The sequence below is a fragment of the Prinia subflava genome (assembly GCF_021018805.1).
Source record: "Prinia subflava isolate CZ2003 ecotype Zambia chromosome W unlocalized genomic scaffold, Cam_Psub_1.2 scaffold_22_NEW, whole genome shotgun sequence".
NCBI lineage: Eukaryota > Metazoa > Chordata > Aves > Passeriformes > Cisticolidae > Prinia > Prinia subflava.
The window spans coordinates 4,862,741-4,885,845 of record NW_026960606.1 but is presented as its reverse complement, the minus strand read 5'-3'; the positions used below and the strand labels follow the sequence as shown (position 1 = coordinate 4,885,845).

Below are 23,105 nucleotides of genomic sequence, written 5' to 3'. Positions count from 1 at the left end.
CCTAACAAAAAATATATCAAAACTTTCAAAAGTTCTCTCCTCCATGATGAGAAATTAAACCAATTGAGCACCCCATCTAGCCATGATCCAGTGACCTCTCCAAGTTTGTTAACACTTTCCCGCAATTGCTTTATATTCTCATGGATGGATTTGGAATGGTCCGACAAATTCATACAGCACATTCCCTCAAATTCCTCACACCCGTGTCCGTGTGTCAGCAATAGATAATCAATTGCTGCTCTGTTTTGGAGAGTTGCTCGTCTCACACTGTCAACATCAGTTAACATCTCACTCAGTGCAAGAGAGACGGATTGGGCGTTTTTGCTCAACCAACAGCCCATATGATCCAACTGCCTCAAAGCCGCTTCTATTGCTACCTGTGGGAAAAATATAGCTGCCAAAACTCTTCGGGTCTTGTCCCAGGTGTAAACACTATCAGTACAATTGGGATCATATTGTTTGATATCTCTTTTTCCCCTATATTTTTGCTCTCTCAACCACGTCATGTTAGGTGTTAACAATGAAAGTCTTCCAATGCTGCATGGACCACCTGTCACCTGTGCAGGGATCGCGGGCCAAATCCTGTCCCCGCAAATTAAAAAGATCCCTTTTGGCAATTGCGCTGGACCATCATGGCTGAATGGTTTGCTCTGCACCTTGGTGTAATTGCACCAAGAGGATGTATTCTTATAGATTATTTGATTCGGTGTAACATCTATTACTTTGTTTTCTGTCACCCTCGGAGGGCCGAATTTTACACAAAATTTTATTCTGACTGATCCAAAAATTTCCAGTTCCTGAGGTTCAAAGGGAGCCTCAGGAAGGGATTCCACCCAAGCATCCCATTCACCTTCTGTTGGGATTGGCCATTCGTTCACTGGCAAGCCCACTAAACATGTTGAAAAGGGTTTCTTTGGCTTTGAGTGTGTCAGACAGATTGTATCCAACCCTGACGCATTGGCCAGAGTTTCCCAGACATTTTCTCTTGGTTGTATAATTGGCAGATCTGCCACACTGCCTAAGGCAATTGGTGAGAAAACGAGGCATAGGAGTAATACCTGATCAAGCTCCATATTTAAAAACCTCATTCCTCCTGGGAATTTCTGAGATCCAACACCACCCAAGTCCCAAAAGAACCCCAAGTCCCAAAGTCTTTTGCACGCCAGACGAGAAGATGTTCACAGTCTTGGCACCGGCTCATGTCTGCGTGCTTGCTTCTCCGTTCCCGGGGCTCGCGTTTGCTTGCTTCTGGACCCGATACGGTTTCACGTGTCTTGCCGACACCCACTTTGGTCCAGCTCCTGTGGAGACACAAGCATAACCCTTGCCCCAAGTTATTAATTTGAACGGACCTTCAATTTTTCCTGACTCTGGGTTTTTGACCAAAACCAAGGGATTCTCTTTCAATTTCGCTTGAGAACTATTTGAGAAGTGTCTAATGATTGGTGGAGTGGGCTCTGTAAAAGAGCCGTTCAGGAAATTCAACACATATAAAGCTTTGTTCTAACGCATGTGAGGTGTTGTGTCCGCCTCCCTCCTTTTTTGTTTATCCAAAAGGGACTTCAATGTATGATGTGTTCTTTCAATGATTGCCTGACCTGTTGGAGAATGTGGGATGCCAAAGGTGTGACGGACACCCCATCTTTTCAAAAATTTATCAAGCACCTTTCCTGTATATGTTGGACCATTATCTGTTTTAACTTCCTGCGGTACGCCTAATGATGCAAATGCTTGTAAAAAGTGTCTGCATGCGTGTTGTGCTGTTTCTCCTGCGTGCAGAGATGCAAAAATTGCGCCTGAAAATGTGTCGACTGAAACATGAATATTTTTGAGCTTTCCAAAAGATGGATATTTTGTTATATCCGTCTGCCATAGCTGCAGACTTTGCAATCCTCTTGGATTGACTGCTCCCATGGATGCGGGGGGTTGCACGAGCTGACAATCCGGACAAGCACTTATGATTTCCTTCGCCTCATTTTTAGAGATGCGAAAGTTTTCCATCAGTGCTTGTGTATTCTGATGAAAAAATGCATGACTCAGCCTTGCCTGTTCAAAGATATTTGGCAGAGTCTTCGAAATTGGCATTGTCAGTTCGTCTGCATGTGCATTCCCTTCCGCTAAAAATCCTGGTAGAGAGGAATGTGCCCTGATGTGTGAAACAAAATATTCATGTTCCCTTTCCTGTAACAATGTCCTCATGCAAAGTAAGTATGTGTATAGCTCCTCATTGTCAGCTTCTCTCAAAAGTGACCCCTCAATCCTCCTGACCACATTAGCTACATATGCTGAATCTGTAATCAGATTAAAGGGTTGCTGGAATAATTCAAAAGTCCTCACTACTGCTGCAAATTCTACAATTTGGGGTGAGCCCTGTACTATTTTTATATTTGATTCCCACTTTCCCGTGGTTTCATTCTGCCACGTGATTACCGATTTGTGAGTTTTTCCTGAGCCGTCAGTAAACACCGTTATGGCATCCAACGGCACTTCACTTATTTTTGGTTTTCCTCTTAAACTTATTTTTGCTTTCAGCAATCTGTGGCTTGGAAAGTGAATTGTACAGATGCCTGGGTAGTCTAACAATGCAATTTGTAAATCTTCTGATTTCTGCAATGCCCAGTCAAGATACTCTTTTTTCAAAGGCAGGTAAATTGTAGCAAATTCTTTGCCTACCATGGACAACAGTCTTGCCCTAGCTTTTATTATAATTTGAGCTATCATTTCTAAATTTGTGAGGATTGTTTTGGAGGATCTGTAGGGTAAAAATGTCCATTCAATGATCAATAAAGGGTCTTTTTGTGACACATCCCACTGGAAAATCAGCCCGTACAACTGTATTTCTTCTCCTAATACTGCGAGAAAGAACGGTAATGATGTTACAAAGCGATGTGCTTGTCTTTGTTCGAGCATCTTCGCAATTTTCTCAAGGGCTTCTTGAGCTTCGGGTGTGAGCGCTCTGGGAGATTTGATGCTAGAGTCCCCTCTCAAAAGATTGAACAATGGTGCAAGTTCATCATTTGTGATTCCCAGGACTGGCCTCATCCAGTTGATTTCCCCTAAAAGTTGTTGCAGATCTTGTAGAGTGTGGATTTCTGTTCTGATTTGTATCTTCTGTGGCCTGATTGTTTGTTCCGTGATCTTCCATCCTAAATATTTCCATGGCGCAATCTCCTGAATTTTTGAGGTGGAGATTTCCAACCCTGTGCCTTGCACTTCTGCAATCACGCTGTCATGAACTCTTTGCAGTTCTTGTTGCATTTGTGCTGCGATGAGCAGATCATCCATGTAGTGAACGATCCTTGCTTCTGGATGTTTCTCTCGCACTGGGGACAAGGCCCGTGCTACAAACCATTGGCATATTGTCGGTGAGTTCTTGAGGCCTTGTGGAAGAACCACCCAATGATATCTTTGCAGGGGTTCCTCCCTGTTGATGCTCAGGATGGAGAATGCAAATCGAGGAGCATCATCTGGATGGAGTGGGATATTGAAAAAGCAATCCTTGAGATCGATGATCACAAGTGGCCAATCTCTCGGGATCATTGAGAGAGTTGGGAGTCCAAGTTGCAATGGTCCCATTTCTTCAATGACCTCGTTGATTTTTCGGAGGTCATGAAGCAATCTCCATGAGCCTGAGGTTTTCTTGCGAATCACGAACACTGGAGAGTTCCAAGGGCTATTTGTTGGTTTGAGGTGTCCTTTTTCCAGCTGTTCTTGGACTAAGTTTTTCAGTGCACTCAGTTTTTTCCGTTCAAGGGGCCACTGATCCACCCAGACAGGGTTGTCTGTTTTCCAGGTCAGTTTTAGAGTGGCGAGTGCCACAGTGACCCCTACTGAAAATCCATTTCTAGCTTCACGCCCCATTGTGCTAAAACATCTCTCCCCCACACCGTGATGGGCTTTTGCACAATGAACGGGCGGATAATTGCAGTCCTTCCGCCAGGTCCTGAAACAGCAATTGCGTTCTCACTTTGCAGACACAAGGAGCTTCCCCCTATGCCTGAGAGAGAACTCAGAGGTGCAATCAAATTCCATTCTCTAGGCCAAAAGATGTACGATATAACTGAAACATCGGCCCCTGTGTCGAGCATTCCACTGACTGTGACCATCTTCCCGCCATAGGACAATTCGCAGATGATGATGGGTCGATCCTGACCTATGTGCTTCACCCATGAAGCATGAATTTCCACATGCTCTGCAGATGGAAAGCCTTGTTGGCCAAATACTGGCATGACCTGTTTTGCATCATGGCATGGCAAAGCAATGGCCTTGGCTATTGAGGTATTTTCCGGGATGACCAGTGGTGTCCGAAGAGGTGTGGCCAAAACTGTCAATTCCTCATTGTGATTTGCTGAGACGATGGAAGGATAGATGATGAGTCCTAGAATGCTGCTCCTGTCTTTACCTACGATTAAAAAGTCTTGTCTTTTGTAAGATGTTCCAGTGACTCCCGTGGAGATCACTGCATGATTCCCGTCGAAAAAACATGTTAGTTTGGAAGCTGCCAAGTCACATTGTGCCCCTGGAGGCAGCAATTCTGGGTCACTGGGGATCCTGCAGATTGTCCTGCTGAGGGCATCTGATTGACGTTCCCCAAGAATTGTGTGTTTGGCAGAACCTGGTTTGGAGTCATCGCCATCACTTGTGTCGTTGCGCGCTGGCGACTCGCGCTCTTCTTCGAGTTTCCCGGAACTGGTAGAGGTGTTCCGTCTATATCGGTCTTGGAGCGACACTTTTTTGCAAGATGCCTTCCTCTTCGACATCTTGGACAAAGGCCTATCTGTTTCGTGGCTTTTGCGAGCTCTGGACAATGTATCTTGAGATGTCCTTGTTTGCCGCAATTATAGCATGTTGCTTTTGAAAATCTCATTGCCGTTGTTTCCGAAGAATTGGATTGATGAAGTGCTGCAAGAGCTTCCTTGAAGTTCTCATTCTGAGCTTTGAGAATTTTGTCAATCTGCTCTCCCAAAAGGCTTGCTTGAATCGATGCGACATGTTGAGGTGTGCCCACTTTGCTGCATGCTTCCACCATATCTGTCAGAGAGGGTTGACCTGGCATGGCGCTGATGATGCGCTTGCATTCTGCATTGGCATTTGCAAAAGCGAGACTTCGAAGTAGGTACGGTTTTGCCCCTTCATCATTTACTTGCCTGTCTACTGACTGCGTGAGGCGATCGACAAATGAAGTGAAGGGTTCCGAAGGACCTTGTTTGATGTCAGTGTAAATGCTTTCTGGAACTCCCGCTGGTGGGATTTGCACAATTGCTTTACGTGCTGCATCCTTGATATCTGCTAACACCCCTCGTGGTAAGTTTCTGACTTGCTGCTGCGGGTTATCATTTGGTGGGTCTCCTGCCATTTCTGCCACGGTGAGAGCTGCATTTGGTCCTCCTTGATATTTGTTTCTGAGATCTCTGAGAGCTCTTCTCCATTTTGCATCCCATATCAGGATCTGTGAGTCTGTGAGAATCATTGAAGCGATGGATCTAAGATCAAACGGTGTCAAGTCGTATGTGTTAAATGTACCTTTCAAGAGCTGCTTGAAGTAAGGAGATCCAATACCATTCTCACGCATTGCTCTCATTAAATCTCTTACTACATCGTGATTTAGTCGTTCCCATCTTGGGTTTTGACCCTGGGCATCAAAAGTCACCGGCATTGCTATACTTCCTGTGTCTGTCATATCAAAGTCTTTTTCCTTCAATGCTTTCTTTTTAATTTCATTCCAGTCCGTTGCTTCAGATGCTTGTGGATCTATATAAATGTACTGATGATATGGAGTCAGTTGCTGTGCTTGTTGCCACGATATAACATCTTCCTCCCCCTCTTCTTGTTGAGGATAGAAAAACTGCTGTCCTTGTGCAGCCTGCTTGGAAAAGACTCTTCTTTGTTGACTAGGTTGTTTTGACTTTGCTGAGTAGCTGCCTTTTGCCAGAGGAAAAGGTTGGAAAAATTCTGCAGAAGGATCTTGAGAAAACTCCTGAGCACAATCTCTGAGTTGAAAGAAAAATTGCTTCACAAAGTCTTTTGAAAGTAGATTTGCTTGAGAAGCAAGTGGAATTCCTTGTGACGCTGTGACATCATTGCTATCTATTTCTTCTTCTTCTTCTTCTATTTCTTCTTCTTCCTGTTCTTCTTCTTCTTCTTCTTCTTGTAGGATATAATAATCTGTATCTTCTTTAAAAGCTGGCAAAAATTCTTCTTCTTGCTTTGGAGGTTGTTGTTTTTTGCTTAGGAGTCGCTTTTCTTACAGGAATCTTTCTTTTGTATGAAATCAGGAAAAAATGGTGTAATTTTGGGGTTCCGCCACTGGGTGGCGCTGTTGCCGCATCAGCTGGGTGTAGTTTTAGAATTCGACCACTGGGTGGCGCTGTCGCTACACTGGCTGGATGCAATTTTAGGATTCGGCCACTGGGTGGCATTGTTATTACACCGGCTGGGTGCAATTTTAGGGTTTTGCCACTGGGTGGCGTTCGCACTGCACCATCTGGGTGCAATTTTAAGATTTCACCACTGGGTGGCGTTATTGATGCACCGGCTGGGTACAGTGAGTTTGTGTATTGTTTTGATTGGGACACTGCAGGGTCACGGTGTTGCTGTATACTTGCTTTTATTTTTGGTCGTGCACCAGGGTGGGGTGTTGGCTTTATGTGATATTTGGTGGGAGGAGGTGGGCGTGGCGGTGCTTGCGCCTGCTTCGAGGGGGCGGCGCTCAGGGGGAAATCCCCTCCCTGCTCCCGCCCCATTGCTGCCTCCCTTTGCAGAATGAAGTTCTGCGACCCCGCCTCCCTTTGCTCGCGCGCGGTGATGTGGCCCGACGCCGTTCCCGTCCCCCCACGCGCGGTGACGTGGTGTGGCCCCGCTTCCGTTTCCCGGTTTGAGGTGACAATGGCTCCTGCTCTCGACTGCATGGCGAGAGCGGCGGGTTCCGTGGGCATTTGTGTGACGCGACCCAATTCCGCCTCCCCTGATTTCACGGCGCCTGGAGGCAACCTCTCCTATTCTCACCCCATGGTGACCTCCCCCAGCACAATGGCACTGCCCGTGTCTGCTTTTGTCTCCAGCTTGAGCTGCGCGGGCACGGGTAGCTGCTGAGTCTGCCCTGTGTTCTTTGGAGTAAGTACTATTTCATGAAAATTGCCCAAAAGTGATTCATCTTCCCCATTGTCATGCTCTGATTGTTTCAGAGGCGACTGTAAGAGTTCACCTTCTCCCCATTCAATTTCTTCCTCCTCTGTTTCGTACCCCTCCTCCTCCCAGCCGATGTTTACCTCCCCGTATCGGGTGTCTGCGGGCTGCTCCTGCCCGCGGAGGGAGCTGCCCCTCCGGCTCTGGCGGCACAGCTGGTGTTTTTTCAGCCGCCCTTCCCCCTCCCTCCCTTGTTTTGCAGTGGGGGCAGGGGCAGGCAGCATGGCAGGACTGCGAGCCGGCCGCCGCGCTTTCCTTGCCGGGGGGCGGGGTGGAGCACGGAATAAACGATGGGGTTTAAGCTGCGGAGTGCTTACATGCCTCTCTCTAGATTTATATTCGTAAGGAGAGGGATCAAGCTCGTAAAATATCATGTCAAGGTGCTCCTGCGAGGCAGGATGAATTAAGAGTTGTAATTTTCCCGGGAGTGGTGATGAAGTTTGTGGCAGACTAATGCATTGTGGTGGAGTTAGGGAAAGTGCTAGGAATTGATCTTGAGCATTCCCTCCACCCTCCGAGGTTATGGTCGAGGTTTGGGGTGGCTGCTGAACAGAGGCTTGGGCACCTGCCTCCTCTTTGCCTCTCTGCTGCTGTTGCAGCTTTGATTTCTCCCCGGTATGTTTTGTTATTATTTCCAGTAGTGTTCGTGCCGGGGCCAGTAATTTGAGAGCAATCTTATCTCTCTTTGTGGCTTTTTGATATAATTTTTTGTTCACCTCTTTCCAAAATTCCGTTTGGAACAGTAGTTCCGTTTTACATTGTGGAATTTCAAGGCGAATCCATTTCAAGAGAGCTCGTAGCTCCTTATTAGATAAAGCCGCAGGTTGTGCAGCAATGATGCTCTGCAGAGATGATAAAATGTGCAATTGCTCTTGGGATACGTTCCCCCCCCTGTTCTGGGTTTTTGACCGATCTCACCTAGATGCAGTCTTCTCGCCCTCTGGAACTGGAATCAGAGATGTCCCTCGCTGTCCTGCAGCTGTAGGGTGACACTGGCCCGGGGCCCCTGGGTTCACGTCGGTCCGATTGAATTCCCAAGGTCGGAAACTGCTGTGTTCTTATCTTCTAAGGATGGAATGTTGTCTTCTGAGGGTCCGTGGCTGCTCAGATGTCTTCGGGCGCCACTTCTCAGGATTGTTGTTTCCCTGAGATTCTCCTTGGGGTTGCTGTTCCCCAAGGTAATAAGGGTTCCCCCAAGGTTGCTGTCCCCTGGGAGTTTCCCCTGGGTTGCTGTTCCCAGGGGTAATAAGGTTTTCAGTCTTCTCTTCGCCCTGGGTGTTTCACACCGAAGCCAGAGACGACAAGTTGAGTCCAGTAGTTCGTGTTATCAAGCTGTTTATTCTTAATTATCTATCAGTTCTTGTCCAGCTTTGCAAGGCGTCCCCAGCAAAGCAAGACACGTGGCTGGACTGGGGCGGATCAGAGAGCCCCGCACCTTAAGTACAGTACCCTTGACCCAACCACTGTCCGAGACGTATTTTTTATTTACAAAATTTTACCAATACCTACTACCTATACTAACATGTCAGTTCTACTCTAAGCCAATCTCTAAAACCCATCTCAGCACAAGATGGGGGACGAGAGCAAGAACTAGGAGGACAAGGGCCACTCCCCAATTCCTCCATCTTGCCTCTTCAGCCCCATATACTAAGAATCCTAATTTCTATATTTATATTCTATAATAAACCATTCACTACTTATTCTAAATTCTTAGGATTCGTGATTCTTCCTGCATGTGAGTGTTCACTCCCATGGACAGGAATCAGAGTCAGTGTCCTCCTGGGATCTGTGTGGGTCTAACTGACCCCCCTGTTCAGATCCCAGACCCTCCTATACAGTCTTCAAATCCTCCAGGGCGGCCAGAGGAATATCCTGGACTCCAACAGGAGCTGATGCCACTGAATGCATAAAGGCACTGAAATGCCAGGCCTCATCGGGTTGCCATGTAAATCATCATGGTTAAGCTGGTAACTGAGACCACAAATAGCAGGGGCTGAGTATGCATCCCCCAAAACTCCCTGCCAGCAGCAGAACCCAGGGGCATTTCAGGACAATGTGCAAGGATGAAGGGACACAACAGATGGGCTGGCATGGGGGCCTCAGGTCAGAGCCACATGGGAGAGCCAGACTGCAGCAATTTACACACCCAGCAATTCAGGTTACAGTGAACTAAAATCAATACAAATAAAGGAATGATAAGAAGAGACATTGCAAGGACGGATGGGAAAGGAAGCCAGCTACTTTGCTAGGAAAAAAAAGCACAAATCCTGCTGAGCTCCAGGCGGTTCCACAGAGGTTTAGGGTGTTGTGGGGCAGCTTCAGGGCACCATCCCACTCCACTACTCACCCTGCCCTGGCCCAGCAGAAGTGCTTAGCTGGTGGGTTGCTGAGCTGAGTCAAGCAGCTGAGCCAGTAAAAAACCCAAACCTTCAAAATGCAGCCCCATGGGATGACAGAGCTGGGCTGCTCCAGAGGCAGATAGCCCCATCCCCACACAGCAGTGCAGCTGGCTCAACACAGGGCTGGGAAAGGACAGGGCAGATCTCTGTGCCCACTGCCATCCACATCAGGGTCCTCTGTAGATCACAATCCAAGCCACATCAGGATTTTCTCCTGAAGGGAAATTTTTGCTCCTCTCCAGCCTGGGACACACCTACAGATGTGCCAGTGCCCTGGTGTTGGAGTCCATGTTCCCATGGATCCTCCACAGAGAATGAAAGATGAAGGAATTGAATTAAACCTTTGGAAAAATTAAAATATATAAAGCCACACACACATGAAGTAGAAATTTAAGCCTCAGTTTTAAGCTTTCTTAAGTGCCTAATTGTTAGTATAGAGGTACAGAGCTTCAGGCCTAGTGATAGTCTAGACATAACAAAAAAAGAGTAGAGTGCTGCTTATAATTTTGTATGAATTTTGCATAAATAAGATAGTTTTTCACATATGTTAAGATAAAATTTTTCACATAACAAGATAGAACTTTTATGCTAGCAAGATAGTTTTTGCGCTAATAGATATGCTATATGCGTAGGTTTTTTGATACTGCTTTTCGTAGTTTTTCATAGTTTTTCATAGTTTTTCATAGTTTTTCATAGTTTTTCATAGTTTTACAAACTTTAAAAATTGTACCTAGATTGGCCAGTGTGTAGATAAGGATATGAATATGCATTTGTAATTTTTGGATAAAAAGCCTCTGGGTTGAAGGTGGAGGTATTGATTGATCAATCTGATCCATCGATCCAACCTCCATCTTCTGCAGCCTGAGGAACGATCCTTGCCAGGGAGCTGAAACGGGATTTTTAAGGTACTATCTATTGTAGTCTTTGTTGCCTGGGATCTGGGCCTCGGGGTTCTCCCCCCCTTTTTCCCCTTGTGGCACTTGCCACCGGAGCGCTGGTCAGGGCTGCCAGGGACTCTGCGTGGGGTGGGACCCCGGGACCCCCCATTGCCATTGTGTCCCCGCGGCTGGGAATTCTGCCGGGTTTGGGACCCCCCCATTGCCATTGCGGTCCCACGGTCGGGAACTCCACCGGGTTCAGGACCCCCCACTGCCATAGCGGTCCCACAGTCGGGAACTCTGCCGAGTTTGGGACACCCTCACTACCATCGCGACCCTGCGGCCGGGGACTCTGTATGGTTCTGAATCTTGGGACCTTTTCTGTCACTGTGATCCCCACAGCCGGGACCCCTGTCTGGGATTTGTGATCTTGTGATCCCTTTCTGTTATTGCCACCCCACGGCCAGAAACCCTCTTTGGGGTCAGGAGATTGGAGGTTGTTTCACCTGGAGGCTGTGATGTTAAATTCTATGTTTTGATTATTGCTTTACTGGAATTTTGCTTGCTAAGACTTTATGTTTATAACTGATTGTGAGATTGTAAGACTGCTCATTTAGAACTCTCGTACCTTCAGACTTATACTTTTATATAATAAACAACTCTATTTAAGACCTTAAAATGTTCTTAGACCTTTAAGACCTATAACCTGTAGAAATGGCCTCCGCAATGCTGCTTCAGAAATAGCCCAGAAGCCAAAAAAGTTGAGAATATTTCCTCTAGTGCCCTTTCTTAACAACTCTGAACACTGGACTTTTGCTGCTCATTAATTAACTCGTTGTTAATTAACGAGCAGCATTCCTGGCATGTGTCACTGAAGAGGAGCTGAGTGCAATGGTGGGGAAGGAATGGGAGAATGGGAGAGGGGGAAGACATGAGAGAGCAGGGGAGCAGCTCCTTTCAGCAGATTTTCACAGCAGGAGTGACGGAAGGCAGGGAGCTTTGGGGATTTCTCTGGAAACATTAGTGCTGCCAAAGGTCACCCATTTCTCTGAGAGCTCCACAATTCAAGCAGCCCTTGCAAGCCAATTAGTAGCAAATATGACAGATCTGGATTTTATTTTTGTAACATCTAGCAAACAAAAGAAGATTTCAGCCCCATCTAACAGGGACACAGAGCCTGACAGGGCCACGTGCTGCATCACCTTGGTTTGCTCGGTGCACTCAGTGTGTCCCCATGGGTGTCAGGTCTTCCACAGCACCACAGGCTGTGGCATAAAGAACACCCCACAAATTACCACTAGTGCCTCAATGAGTAAATTTAAACTGAAAGAAAAGGAAAGCCTTTTCCACACAGAGCACAATTACATGGTACAGTTTATTACTACCAGATGTTGCGATAGCCAAGGGCACAAGCCGCTTCAAAAGAGTCAACACATATAAACAGGGGAGTGGATCAGCTGGCTAGCAGACCTGACAGCCTGGCTGCCATCCCTGGCTTGGGGCATCCCACGTCTCTCCCTGCTGGAAGCCAGCAGGCTCTGCTATAGGAAAGTTCGGACCCTGTTTCCAAGACCTTCTCCCAGAATCTGCTACTGGTTGAGCACAGAGCTGAGTCCTAGGCTGGCACAGGCCCCCTCTGCTCTGCTCACGGGTGGCAAGGTGCTAAAGAGCAAACCTGGAGTCAATGGCACCCTGACAAGACCTGGGAAGTGCTCCATCTGCACTGTGCAGGGCAGGTGTTTGAGGCATGGTTCAGACCCAGGCTCTCAGCTGAGCCCTCCTGGTTGGGGGTAGCCACCTGCTGAGCTTTTTTTTTGGTTTGAAATCAGTATATTGCCCCACAAGTTTGCCTATCTTCAAAGGCTCATTGGGGGCACTGCAGCATTTCACATGCCATGGCTGCACATGCCCTGCTGGGCACAAAGGGCTGGAAACCCCCCTGGCAAAACAGAGCAGGAGCTTGTTCATCCCCAGCAGCCCTGGAAGGTTGTGGGGGTCACAGCAATGCCCCACCCCAAACTCCTCCGCAACTGAGGACAAGGAAAACTACTCCACCCCCTTTATTGGAATTTTCTCCCACTGACAACTTAGAACAGTTCTCTTGTGGGTTGCAACTGTCACAAAAACAGCCGCTCAAGGAAAACCTATTTCTGTGAAATCTCCTCCCATTAGCAGTTTCCCAAGCTGCTTATGGGTCATGTGAACTCAGGCATATTGGGGTGTCACCTTTTAAAGATGAACAACTCCAAAGGCAAAGGATTCTTCATCTCAGGGAACAGAGATGTCTTCTCACTTCTTCACTGGCATAGAGGGCTTCTCATCTCTTTCTGTTCAAGCATCTCATGAGACCACAAGAATCACAGATTCTAATGCAATATTACTCAGTCCATCACAAACACTTTTGCTCAAAAATCCACAAATAAACAATCATCTCCCCAAATGCATATTTTTCCCATGATTTAAAGGATAATCTACATATAGAGTTCATTACCATGGCTCGATAAGAGAAATTCAGCTTAAAATGGCAAACTCCTCAAATTCCTCCTCCTAAAAAAGTCTTTTCCCTCCCTCATTCACTGACTTCATGCTCTGTTTCCTTTACGTTCACTCTGTCCCTTTTCTTCTTACTCAGAAGGAGGATTAGAGTTTTTTAAAAAGTTTCAGTTTGTGTCAGGATAAGAGTTAACATTCTTGTCCGGGCTTGCAGATGGTCACGTGATCTCTGCCTAGCGGCAAGGCCATAAAATTTCAAATCCCTGCCGATGGAGAAAACTCCCACCGAGAGATGGGAGCTCAGCCTGGCCAGTAGCAGAAGGTGGTAGGGGCAAGCCTCACTGGGCTGGGCCAGAGTTCTGGCTATTGCTGGAGCCACTTGCCCAGCTGCAGTGACGCCTCTGATTTCACCTGCATAATCTCTACAGCAGCCTCGGCTTTCTCTCCCCCCTCCTTTCCTCCTTTGCCCCTGAGTCATCGGAGGCGGAGGAAGAGGCTCGGCTTTTAAGCTTCTGCAGCTTAGCAGCAAGATGTTTTACAGCTGCTGGAAATCTGATCCGGGCCGGGACAGGGATATATTCTCATCCCCTCCCCCGGCCTGGGAGTCACCGGGCCAGATGGGCCTCCCATGAGAAGCCTGGGCAGGTTGGGCTGTCCTGGCCTCCCCCACAAGGAGAGAGCTGGGACTGCCTTCTTACTTCCAGTGAGGCCAGAAGGAAAAGAAACCAGCTTGGACACACTCAGGATTTATATGGGTATTTTCCAAAGTCACATCTAGCTTTCTCAGTGGTCAAACAATATGTCAATATTTAAAGATTAACTCTGATAGGTGCCTGTCTCAAAACAATTCCAAGGTCTTGACAGGGAACTGTTTCCACTTTAACTAAAAAACAAACTGTGTCAACCTATAACATAGGGGTTCAGCAACAGAAGCACATGGTGCTGCTGGATTAATCACTGCCACTCACCGGCGAGGTTCACACACACATCAGCCCAGCAGTAGCAGTATTGAGCTTTGTCACTGCAGAAGTACTTTCCAAATATACATATAACAAACCTAATACCAAAGATCCTGAAAGAGAAACTTCTTTCAGATGATATCCCAGGCTCAGTGTCTACAGAGCACAAACAGAAGGGATGAATGATGCTAGAAACAACAAAGAGAAGTAAATTGTCTCCTCTGGATGAACTAAAGCTTAAAATCTCAAAAAGGAACTTGCCTTGCTTTTGTCTCTGCTGAAAATCCACCTCCTGTCTGGACAATACACAGCTATTCAGGAGGCAAGAGGCAGCCAAAGAGCTGGGCTGGAGCCTGGACAAGCTCTGTTTACAACCCCAGAACTCACCAGGGGAACAACTGAACCTGAGCATTTGCTTTGGTTGGCCTATTCAGATCTCCATCATATTAATGTAATATGTTAATTAACAGCAACAGGTCACCCTCTGAGGAGCCTTCCATTCAATGATAACAATTCCACCACTGCTCATCTGCACCCCCCAGAACCAAGTTATACAAGGCTCTTGTCTGTCCCTTTGAGATGATTAAACAGAGGAAGAGGGAAGCTGGGTTTAAGTGGGCTTTGCAGGGCAGCCCTCAAACCCTCCTGGATGGTTTACACAGAAAAATGCCCAGAGTCAGGCAGAGCAGCTTCAAGCCCTCCCTACAAACCTCTTGTGCTGCAGTCCCTAAAGGTGGCAAGAGTGGCACAGCAACAGGGACCATGTCCCTTGGGCAGCAAGAGAACGGGCAATACCCATCTTTGAAAGGCAGCAGGAGCCAAGGCTGGGGAACACAGAGCAGCATCCCACTGCTGTGTGTCACTTAAGGAGAGGCATCCCCAGCCATTACATAAATTGCTGATTTGCCATTTAACAAGTTAGCATTAATATTTATTGCAGCATGTTCACAATTGTAAAGATTTTCATTTAAAATGTTTTGTGCCTCACATCCTGTCAGCAGGGAAAGCACTATAAGGCAGAAAGCAGGCTTGCAGGCTCTAATGAAGTGATGGCTCCAGCTTCAGAAGGGAAGCCTATTTCCAGCAGGAACATCTGCTTTCGGCATGGAAAGTGGGTACCTAGTCGAGGAGGCTGGGAGCAGATGGAACAGGTGAGACACTAATTTTGAAGATTTGAGAAAAGCTAAGGTTATAGTTTGTTGCCATGAATTTTCCTGGTTTGCTGAGCATTCATATTAAAGGAGAAATATGCAGTTTCTCACGCTGGTGAATTGTAAACACAGGACCATGTTTTGTAAATATTGGCAATGTTATGAATTCTTTCTCCAAGAGAAGGGGAGGTTGAATGACAGCCTCCTGGACCAATGTGACAGGAGAGGTGGCGATACCCTTCTCTAATCCATGGTCACCTTGCCACAGATATATAATGGAAAAATAAACTAAGGGCAGGGCTTCTGCCCTGCTGCTGTTGTTGCACCCAGATCTGTGTCTCCAGTCTGTTTTTCCTGGTCGGGCCTCCATGGTGATAATAGTTAACAATAGATGTTGCTGATTTAGCTGAAATTAATAGATAAGCTTTGCTGAAATCAGTTAAAAGTTAGAGGATGGTTGAAAGAAACCAGATTTAAGATAAGCTACCCTGGATCTAATAACTCATTGCTTGTCAAACAGAGAAACTAATCAATACAACACCAGACCTCCTGTTTCCAGAAACCCACTGAAATAGTCCTAGAAAACAGGAAACAGGGAGTTCTACCATCCATTAATCACATCTGCATTGAAATGCTTGAAAGTTTACAATGAGGAAGACTTGTTTTACTTCCTCCTTTTGGTGACCACTCCTCGCAAAAGGACCACCGACTCATTTCAGGGAATAAACTACGCATGCTTAATAGCCTTTTTGTCAATTAGCATAGGAAGCGGAGAAGAGGAAGTGACAGGGGTATGAATATGCATTTGTATTTTGTGTATTCAACATTTTTGTAAATAAAAGGCTTTGTAATGACCTGTGATCTTTGCAGTGCACATTAGGGAGCTATCCCATGGCTGCCTGGTGTCGCAATAAACACACTTTCTAACTTTAACTGTTAGAGAGTTTTTTGTCCGTCACAGTTGGATATCGATATTAGATTGACATTCATATTTTAATAAATCACAGGAAAGTTTCTCCTCCTCTTGTCACAGACCCACAGCAAGCGAGGATTACCATTCATTCCCATGCTTCCCTTTCCTTTTGCTCCAAAGCAGCCATGGAGCAAGGGGTGGCAAATGCACTTTAATTGTTCACTGCAGCAAGGCTATCCCAGTTTAAATCCAGTGCCAGAAGCCACGCTGCTGCTGGCAAAGTTGTTCCCCATCTCTCGCATTCCTGCAGAGCTACAGCCAGTCTGAGGAGGAGAGATCAGCATCTCCAACCTCGGGGAAGGTGAGAACTGTCAGCGCATCAGGAGGAGGGAGAAGGAGAGGCTGAGTTGAATCAGGCAAGGGAAAGGTGAGAGGACTGTGAAGTAAAATAAAGATTAAGGTGGAAAAGTGAGAAGAACTTAATGTTAAGATCTGTTAAACCTCCCTCTTGCAAAGTCTTATGCAGGTGCTTAACTTTGCAGGCTGCGAGTAATCCAATTTAAATCTCAGCAGGATTTAACAACTTTAATTCAGAGGAATTAATAATAGTGTGCAAAGTTAAGCGCACACTTACTGGGTAAAAATGTGAAAAAGGCTCCTTAGAGAAAGCTTCGTGACTTGGAACTTTTAGAAGTGGAAAAAACCACCATCAAATATATTAAAAATAATCTTGTGCTGGGTTGGAAGAAGTATTTGATGTGACCTTAAAGTCTCTTCCATCTCCAACTTCTATTAGTCTGTGACAAGACTTAAAAGGTCAGCCAGTCCACCCCTTTGCTAATGCAGGATTATTCCCCCTTAGCACAGTGCCTGTTACTTTGTCCAGTCCAATTTTAAATGAAAAGCCTTGCAAAACTTCCTCTTCCCCAGGACCATTATTCTCCCAATTCTGTGCTTCTTTTTGTCAATAGTTCTGTCAGTATAATGAAATCCTCACTGTGCTAAATTGCTAAAAAAGATCTAAAAGTTGAATCTTCTAACATGACATGAAAGTGCTAGTATAAAAATAGGATTGTATTAGCGATTCTCCACTGTATTGTATTAACATCCTATTTCACTTAAGCGAGGCAGGACTGAATTATCTGCGGATTCCTCCAGCCACTACTCTTAGAGCTGTGTATTTGGGGTTCAGAGCTGCATGACTTCCCATTAAAGCAATACAATAAAACCCTCTGCGGCATGCAAAATGCTGAGGCAAACGTTTGAGGCATGTGCCAAGCATGGAGCCCAATCCTGGTATTCCTTGCACCCAAGCAAAGCCCACAGGCTCTGTAAAGCAGGGATGTGGAAAGCATTATGGGAAGGCGGGTGGCAAATGGTGAGGCCCCAGGGGTAGGAAAGAGGACAGACAAGAGTCTAAGAAAATGCCAGAGTGAAAATATCCATTGTGGAAGCACGGTGTGGTGGCTCACAGGTCAGAGCTCTGGCCCAGCCCAGGTGAGACAAGGGAAGAGCTAGTGGCAGAGCCTTTGCCTCCTCAATACAATACAACTGGGCATCTGTAGCCAATTTAGACAGCATGCCAAGAAATTCAGTTGCCAGGAAGGGGTCTGATGCTCACATCACTCTTAAAGGAACAAAGCTCCTGGCATCCTTCAGGAGGGGTGGGGAGAAGCAGTGGAGGGTTGGGGAGCAGCACGGAGGCAGTACCTGAGCAGGCAGAAATCAGAGGTGATGCTCAGAGCTCTTTCAGTGCTGCCGGCATGGCTCTGACCCAGCTCAGAGGGCTGTGCACTGCCTTTGCCTGCTGCTCAGTGACAGCTACACAGAGGCCCTTCTCCACTGCACAGGGCTCTGAACAGGCTTTCAAGCAAGAAACTTTGTACATCCTGTTCCTATCAGGATCCAACAGAGGTTATTACAGATTCTTGCATTACCTTGCAATAAAACTCAATACTAGCGTAGCCCCATTTTCCTGAAAACCAAGTCTGAATACTCCAAAGGCACCTGAGCTTCAGTGAAGCTGTGGAGAGCCTACCGTTTACCAGGAATCTGGGAAAAAAAATGGTTTCATCTTGTTTCAGCCCACTTCTAGTTGCTATTCCCAGCATGTTCTGCAGCCGTGCCCTCCCTGGAATTTACTGGGGCTTATTTTCCCAACACATGCTCCTTCATTGCTATTCTTTTCTTTTCCTTTTTTAGTTCTTTATCTCCCAAGGGGTCCCTTTGTGATTGTGTTGTGGAAGGACATGGAGACAGTGGCTTTTATCACCAGCACAGCACCTCTGGAATGAAAGGAGAGGCAGCAGGGATGGAGATGTGACATTAAAGTATAAAAATCTACCATATGATAAAGATTGCTTCAGCTACAGTCTGGTCAAGATGTTGACACTTTGGTTATGAAAAGCAATATGTATCTCTCTCCTGGTGGTTTCTGTTTAAATGAAATGTTTTGTATCAGGCAGAGACCTAATAAAGAGCCAGGTTTTCCCTTGACAGAGGACTAGTAACAAATATGGAATAATGTGAAAGCTGACTTGAAAATTACTATTCCCAAAGATGCAATAAATGTAGAGATAAGATTTGCTTAGAGGACTCGAATGAGATAAATGTTACAGGTGCTTCTAGTGGGGAGTCCAAGGGGAATGAGCAAAAGTGAAAAAAGAACATTTAAGAAACACAGTCGGACCTGTCAGTTGTCGGAGTCTAGAACATCCCCCTGGCCACCCTGGAGGGTTTGGAGACCGGACAGGGGGGTCTGGGATCTGTACAGGGGGGTCTGGGATCTGTACAGGGGGGTCAGTCAGACCCACACAGGTCCCAGGAGGACACTGACTCTGATTCCTGTCCATGGGAGTGAACACTCACATGCAGGAAGAATCACAAATCCTAAGAATTTGAAATAAGTAGTGGATAGTTTATTATAGAATATAAATATAGAAATTAGGATTCTTAGCATATGGGGCTGAAGAGACAAGATGGAGGAATTGGGGAGTGGCCCCTGTCTTCCTTGTTCTTGTTCTTGTCCCCCATCTTGTGCTGAGTTGGGTTTTAGAGATTGGTTTAGAGTAGAACTGACATGTTAGTATAGGTAATAGGTATTGGTAAAATTTTATAAATAAAAAATACGTCTCGGACAGTGGTTGGGTCAAGGGGACCGTACATAAGGTACGGGGCTCTCTGATCCGCCCAGTCTGCCGCGTGTCCTGCTCTGCTGGGGATGCCTCGCAGAGCTGAGAAAGAACTAAGATAAGGTACCCTGCCAGGGAGGCCTGGCAGAGTTGAAAAAGGACTGAGATAATGAAGAATAAACAACCTTGGAAATGTGCACTGGCGGACTCAGTTTGTCGTCTCTACCTCTGGTGTGTAACACTTAGGGCAAAGAGAAGACTGAAAACCTTATTACCTCTGGGAACAGCAACCCAGAGGAAACCCTCAGGGAACAGCAACCTTGGGGGAACCCTTATTACCTTGGGGAACACCAACCCCAAGGAGAATCTCAGGAAAACTACAACCCTGAGAGTCAGTGTTTCTGTTAACACTGAATACCTCCCAGATATCAGGCACTGTTTCAGCCTCCTGCAAGCCCTCCTCCCTCCACAGCTCAGCACAAGCAAAGGACCAGGAAAAAAAAAAAGGGTATTTGGGTGTCAACCACTGAGTGTTCAAGCAAAAAGCAGCTCCTGCCTCCATCAGGGCTTTCAGCAGGGATGCAATGCCCCAGCACATGTGGGGGGGTGTAGGGAGGCCAGGGAGCAGCTCTGTGGACAGCAGGCAGGGCTCAGGCACAGCCCCCATGGCCAGGGACATGCAGGGACCAGGAGTGAGATGGAAATGAGAAACTGAGGTGCAAAACCAATGCTAAACCATCCGAGGCTGCTCTTCCAACAGACTGCATTTTGGAGGCACAGCGATTCCAGTCTGGCCCAGGCTAAAATAAACTTTGCACATCGAATATTTAACATCCTGAAAACTCCTCCCAGGGCTGTGGCCCAGGGCTGCATGCCCTGTGCAGGCAGGCTCCAGTCCCGGCTGCTGAGCTGCACACGCCTCTCCCGGTATCTTCAGTGCTTAATGCGAGTTAACAGCAGTGGCAATGACTTATTTAAGAGTAGAACAAGAAATATCCCAGCTCTCTTTGGAGACTTCAAAAGCAGCTGGACACTACCAGTATCCTCCGATGAAGACACAGCTTTGCTGTACTATCAGCCTTGGGGGAACTTCCCTCTGCCGGCAGTGGGGTGGGGAGAGGAGATGGGGCTGCTGCAGGCACATCTCTGCAGAGTGGGACCCTGCCACCATCCAGCCCAGCACTGCGGCTCAGGGGACCCAGGATGGCCCTTCCCGTGACAGGGGCTGCATCCTGCTCATGGCTGTCCAGCCAGTCCCCATCACCTTCAAGGAGGTCAATGAACTTACTATGGCAACAAGAAGAAAAAATTAAAAACTAAAAAAGAAAATTTTAAATAGTATTTTTTTTTCCTGGGAGACCCTCTCAGAATAGCTGTGAGTGTCAATGCTGGACAACTTCCCTACACCATGAGCCAGGGATGAGGCACTGCAGAATGCAGAGCCATGCTAGGGTTTGGAGACTGGGACTAATGATGGAGGAGGGATGTAGAGAGCCAGAGCTCATTGCTAGCTAAGCAAAACTCCTGCCTCACCCAGCCAGGCCAGCCACTGTTGTGCTGTGCCTTCACACCCATGAGCACCTTCGTGACAGAGGCGGAGAGTGAACCGGAGGAAGGCTGAGGAGGCAAGTGGCAGCATGTTGGAAGCTTTCCATTGAAATTTAGAGCTGGAGACTTTATCCCTTTTCTCAGCCCCAAGCACAGGCAGGCAGGGCTGCAGCAGAAAGACAGAAGAACCAATGTGCTCTAAGTGAGACCTTGGGACTTGCTTGCTGAGCAAGTAAAGAATGTCCTCCATCGACAGATGACATTTCCCACCAGGAAGCAGGGAACCTAAGTTCCATGGCCAAAGTCTCTACCCCATAGATGTATTATTGATTCACTGTTGAAATGAACAGGGCTAACGCCTTTATTAATATTCAGCTCTTTATTAGAGAGATCAGCTGGGTGGGGGAGCCTGACAGAGTTTTCCCACACTGCTGTAGCAATCTGGAGGAACAGGAAGTGCTCCAATTCACCACTCAGCTGCAGACAGTGGGTGCTGAGTCCTTGTTCCCATGAGAACAGCAAGAAGCTCTCTCTGGTCAACCCTGAGGAGGCAGAGTGGTGCAGGTCTGTCGCTGAAGTGCAAAGCAGCAGACGTCAGCTCTTTACCCTCATGAAAAAACCTCAAGAGTTTCTCTCTGAATCAGTCACTCGAGCTGGCCCAGTCCCAAGCCAGTCAGACTCTTAATAGATCGTGGCGAGTCTTCAAACCAGGCCAGGGGGTGTGTGAAAAAGGCATATTGTGTGTGTGGCTCTACGCAGATATTTACTATATGTAATACGCTAGGCAGAAAAGTTATGCTGTATTAACATTTGAATAATATAGTAAATGTAGTTTTTAACATTAAGTCTTAGTAATCAAAAATAGACGCTATGTGTGTGAGATATTCTTTTTTAGCTCAAGAAAGAGAGAAGGGATTCTTCAGAGATAACAGTTTGCAGGAACTCCTAATTCTTCTGGTAAAGAAGAATTTATGGCTCCCCCTTATCAACAGAAACAATGCTTTCAAAGACTAACCTAGACTTTCAGGCATCAGAAGGAAAAGACAAGCAACAGCTGGAATCTCTTGTTTTAAAATATGCATATTCATGAAGAAGATCCTCAAAAAGAGGGATTTCTCTCTCTTCTGGGTCCTTCTCCTAGCTGACTTTTGTCTAGGGAGAGGGGCCCAGCCCGGGCTGTATCTCTTTGTTTAATTGTCTCATAAATTGTCCTACTCTAAATTGTTTAACTTTTATTATTGTATGTGTATTACTAATTTTTTTATAACCATTTTTATCTTTATTAAATTTGCAAAAATCACAAAGCGAGTGATTGGCATATATTACAGGGTGCGTCCACTTCCTCCTCTGCCAGGGCACCATCCAGTTCCCCTCTGCTGCGTCCAGCTCCCCATCTTGGGGTGCTTTTCCTCTCAAAGAACTCTCCCAAGATTCACAGGGTCAGTTTTATTTGCATATGCATCCTTCCTGGTCGCTGCTCTTTCAGGAATCGAGGGCATTCCTGACCCATTCCTGCTGAAAAAGGTAGTCATAGCAAAGCAATAACAAGGCCATTTAGACAGTAGCTGCTCTTTTTCAAATTCTAATGATGTAGGAGAATGCCACACGGCAGGGCAGCTTCCTCTCATCCCCAAACTTGCTGGGGTGTCAGTGCTTTTTTGTCATCTCCTGCAGGGCTACATCTCACCTAGCCGGGAGGGGGGCCAGCAGCCCCCTAGGGGCAGCAACATCACACCAGCTATGGGGTTCCCTGCAAAAACCCATTTTTCTAAGAGGCTGGGTGACAGCATGAATTTCGATGGGGCGAGGGGGTTGCATTCTGAGCAATCACCTAACTAGCAACTCTTTTAATATGCTAATTCAGGAATGTAGGTGCTCCGCATTCTTCTCTGTGGGGATGGGGCAGCTGTCTTGCTATGGGGCCCAGGACAGGGATGGCACAACCCCCCCGACAGGGGGTTTACCCATCCCTGGGAAATGCCAGGGTTCCAGTGCTCCCCATTTGCTCTCTTCAGAGCCTGGCTGTTATTCCCACCAGCAGCGGCTGCGCCTGTCAGGGCCGCACGGCGTGGCTGTGGCTGCCTGGCGGATGGTGTTCTGGAGACGTAACCCCGCCACATCCCAGGGCCACAGCAGCAACAGGGGCAGCCTTTGGAGCACTCATACCCACTGAGAATTCGTTCATAACACTTTGGCCAGAATTTCATCCTGTAATTTAAACCTAACTCCTCCAAAGAGAATAAGATCAATTTTACAGAGAATCAAATACATAAAGAACAACATTTGAGCTGGTATGCAGCAAACACAGAGAGGGGAGGTAAAAAAAAAAAAAAAAAAGGTTATTTCCTTATCAGAAGAGTTAAGAAAGAAAGAAAAGAAAGAAAAAGAGAAGGGAGCCTGGAGAATGTTGTTTGCTCATTTTCTCAGTCACAACTCTCTCTCTGCCTG

At 46.7% G+C, this 23,105-nt stretch overlaps 1 long non-coding RNA gene across 2 annotated transcripts in view; it reads left to right on the top strand.

Moving 5' to 3' along the window:
- Positions 1-6,881: 6,881 nt before the first annotated feature.
- Positions 6,882-23,105, top strand: part of LOC134564913 (uncharacterized) — a 39,608-nt gene continuing 23,384 nt past the window's right edge. For both annotated transcript variants that reach the window (XR_010083704.1, XR_010083703.1), the window contains exon 1: positions 6,882-7,113. This is a non-coding gene — a long non-coding RNA (uncharacterized LOC134564913). The remainder of the gene's footprint in view (positions 7,114-23,105) is intronic.